Source organism: Nicotiana sylvestris, chromosome 12, assembly GCF_000393655.2.
Source record: "Nicotiana sylvestris chromosome 12, ASM39365v2, whole genome shotgun sequence".
NCBI lineage: Eukaryota > Viridiplantae > Streptophyta > Magnoliopsida > Solanales > Solanaceae > Nicotiana > Nicotiana sylvestris.
In genome coordinates this window covers 90,567,117-90,571,581 of record NC_091068.1, presented here as the reverse complement: position 1 = coordinate 90,571,581, position 4,465 = coordinate 90,567,117, and positions in this window count along the sequence as shown.

Below are 4,465 nucleotides of genomic sequence, written 5' to 3'. Positions count from 1 at the left end.
AAATGTACCGAGCATGTAATGCACATAAATAAGTACATAACAGACATGGAAGAAATATAGAGTACTTGACTCAACCTGTAAGTCTTAATAACTCTGTAAATCATGAAATACTTTTAGCATCATGCATATGCGTATGAATGTCATGTCGGGCATAGGTACATGTCTCATAACATCATCAGCCTCTGAGGGTATCCCATCGTATCATATCGGCCACCGTGGGCAAAATCATCAATGTATACTAGCTGATCAGGTGGTGGTGCATATATAACGCCATAATCTTTTCCATATTCCATATATATATATATATATATATATATATATATATATATATATATATATATATATATATATATATATATATATATATATATATATGCGTATATAACGCCATCTGGTCACGGGCAATGTACATGAATGCAATGTATGAAAAGTACGTTAATAAAATATTTCAAAATGTCATAAGACCATTTTGCCTTTGAGTAATATCATAAAGTAAACTCTTTTCAACTTTCGTATTTTTCTGAGACCCATGAACAGATGATAAGATATTATGATACATGGAAATTGAAGAACATAGATATCTCTAATACTTCTATGAATAGAGTCATTTATGAAATTTGTGCATTTACATGTTTCGTTCGTATCGTATGGATCATGCTAAAAGAATGAAGGGATAACCTTAACATATCTGGAATAGGAAAAACTCCGTATAATATTCCATTGGAAACCTTCGTGGATTGAACTTAGAAACCAAAAATCGGATTAAGCTTCTGCATTTTGAAATTTGAACGAAATTGCTTCTGACGAAGCTTTTGTTTTGAATCAAAATCCTTCTGCTTCAACGTTCTCCTTATTGAAAAAAATAGCTTCCAACCCTTCAAAGTAAGAATGGAATCCTTTTGCTTTCTTTAAAATTTTCTAACTAAATCTTGCTATAGATTGAAATTTTTGGACGAAAAATGATTCTGCTTCTTAACGTTTTTTGGTCTTAAACCAAAATAGAATGTGGTTTTGGTCTAATAAATTGATTACCTAATTTTCTAGATAAATGCTCACAAGTCTCTTTTTATAAGACTAAATTCAAGTCATATGTTGGTTAGTAGTCATTTCGCAAAAGTGACCAAGAGTCATTTCCTTGCCATTGTGGCTTTATGCCACATGGAAGGGTGAGTGAATATTATTAATCTTTATCCACTTATTAGTCATATGCCGCATAATACTCTCTTTTAACATATCTTGTACACCTTACTAGCATGGTCATGTAGTACGTTGTATGACACTAGTCCATAAATACCAGGTATTTTAGCTCGGACCGTATTTTATCCCAAAATGGCAAACTTTGATGAAATTCGCTTTCTTCGATTTTACTTACCCTCTTACCTTCACGAATTTACTTATCACTTATAAACCTTATAATTTCCAAATAATCTTTTCCTTGGACTGATGTCAATTTCCTTACGACAAATTCAATGTACAATACTACAAGATGCTACATCGTCGTAACTTAATAATGCGAAGCGTGACATCACCGTAATGTAATACTACAAGGCATAACATCATTGTAATATATTACTACAGAGCATAACATCGACGTAATACTGTGGGGCGTAACATTATTTCCCTCTTTGGAACATTCGTCCTCGAATATTGACTGATGAACTTATTATTTTCATAACTTATATCTTCCGAATACTCTAGAACTTCCCTTGCTATCTAGGCGACTGTTCTATGAATGAGTCCAAAGTCCAGGGTATTCCCCCCTTAGGCCTCCTTCTCACACCACAACTTGTAGTCGGAATCCTTCCAATCTCGTAACTGTTACTACCTTTCATCATCCAGCCTGTACAATTTTGACCTTGTAAGTGTACCCAATCTCTAGGCTTCATATGTAGAGCTTGATAAGATGTCCCTTTGGGCATCTATGAGTATACTAAAGTTCTTCGCTCGGTACTTTGTTGAATTCACGAATATTGCTATATCTTATCGCATAGGTCCGTTTAGCCATCCGTATGAATTTACTGTCATAACTCTTACTTTAATTTATCGTTGCTGAGGTCTGCTACCAAATCCCAGCTTACTCTCGTTGCTTATTCTATATGTATAAATTTAAGTCCGTTAATGGTTCCTCATTACTACTCATCTTTAGAATGACAACCTAATCTCATCTCATACTTGTGACTTTTGTCCATCCATTGTTGATTCACCTCAATTTTGATCTACAATATACCATTGATAACTTGAAACTTCTTATGTAATACTTTTTCCCTAGGGCTTGCGTTACATCAAGGAATATTCGAAGTGATTCCCATAATCGTATTTCATAGTGTCTCATTGTGATTCACCTTATGGGGGTATCCTGATTTCGTGCCGCCAGCGAAATTGTTTCTCCTTCTCTTCTTCTTTTTCTTTTCAAATCATTATTCAAACGAAGGCCCAAACACCATCCTTTATCTGTCACAACTATACCCTCATTTTATTATCAGGTCAGCATTTCATTCCTTCTAAATGCTATTAATCTTAGACTCTTTTGAGTTCATTTAGGCTATACTGAACTTTCAATAACTTAGAGAAACCATTATCTCTCTTGTTTCCATGGACTTAATCCCGATGACTTATCCGTTCCGTCACCTTTTCACTTGCCTTTCCTCATCCTTACTCATGTTTCGTTAAAACTTTGTTGCTCTACCATACATTAGCTTGCGACCTATACATATCCATTTATACTACTCGCAACTTTCCTTCAACTTGCTTGCACCATAGATTTCCTTATGTTATTTTGGAACGTCAAGCGAGACATCAATCGTCTCCAACTTTTCTCTACTCTCTTAACTAGATCTCTCAGTACTTAGAAACCATAGGTGGGAAGGTACGCCATTGACGACTTTGCTATCATTCCTGGATATTGAATCCTAGCGCTTCTAGCCTTCTATTCGAAGCATGGACTATTCACGATCTTCTGCACCTTAGCATCTCGTACGGTGTTCATCTTTAGCCTTTTTTTAACCTTAAAATCTCACATCACATCTTCTATCTCTTTTATGACCTTCCTTCCACATAGGTATAATTCACATCCACAACTTGAAGCTCTATTATAATACTTGCACCTCTGGTATATACACAATTCGATGAAAGCTTCATACTGACTTCTGATGAGGCTAGTAATCTTCTAACTGGCTTTATCATACAACGTTATAGAATATGGTTGTTACTATCTGTCTTGTACCTACGATATTAAGAGTGATCCTGCAATATTCTCAATCATGAGGTTTATAATTTTCTGGGTCCAATAATCTGACTCCTGATTTACTTTGTTGATGTAACTCTTTATTTTCTTCATCCTTCTGATCAGTCTTTAGGCTTAAGCTATTTTCCAATCTGTGGCTCATGGTATTAGTTATTACTTTAGCCTTTCATGGACGCTCTGGTATATCCATGATACAATCCTCTAACAATGAAATTCTTTGTCTATGACCTGCTCTCAATTCTTTTTTTTTAACTTATACCGGAATCTTCTACGGTTGTATATGCTGCATGAATAAAACTCCGAACCCTTAAGTGCATTCATAACGTTACCCACTCTAGATCATTGATCGAATAATTCCTTTCGTTCCTTCTTAGCTTTCTTTAACGTAAGCTATTACTTTTCCTGATCTTTTTGCCTCCTTGTTGCGTGCATACTTAGCTTATCTTAGTTCCCATGCATGCCAGAGTTTTCGTGCAACTCATATAATCTCGAATATTACCTTCGATCTTTCTCCCCGTTCATTAGCCACGGTAGGTGCCACTTTCTTTTGGAGGGCATACAATTTTTGTTGTGAGACTACTTTTACATGACCATTTCTCCTTCGAGTTACTATGTTTAGGTTGAAGTCTTCTTCCTTATTTCTAGAGCTAGTCTTCCATTGTAGTACTTATGGAGGATTCTCTAACTCTTGTAAAGCTGTGGGCTTATTACATTGTATATTCGACGGACCTCCTGATGTCCTTCCTTGCATATACTTATCCGTAGCTACTTACCTCCATGCCCTGGAGCTTGTGGGTTGCTTCTGAACTGATATTTTGATTGTCTTCCTAGTGCACTCTCTTTTATTTCCGTAACACTTGTACAGTACTTTTTAACTTTCCCATATGAATATATCTCAAGTATTATAATGTCATTCTGTGAGGCTGAATTCCCCATGTTGGGGTTCACTCTATTTATCTTGCACGATCTATTAATTTATCTGTAACCTCTTGTCTAGTAATGACTAGGCTCTCCATGAATCAACTACTAACTATTCGTTGGCCTATTCTCATATACATATTCCGAGTAATATTCCTTGGGTTATTCCTTTTATCTTAACTTACGTCTTGCATTGGCTCCTTATCTACCAATAACACCTCGGGCAGGAACCCATACATCCTCTCCTTGACGTTGTGCTTGCATAATGTTATGGAATCGTAGCATATCTGTAGGCTTTGAATA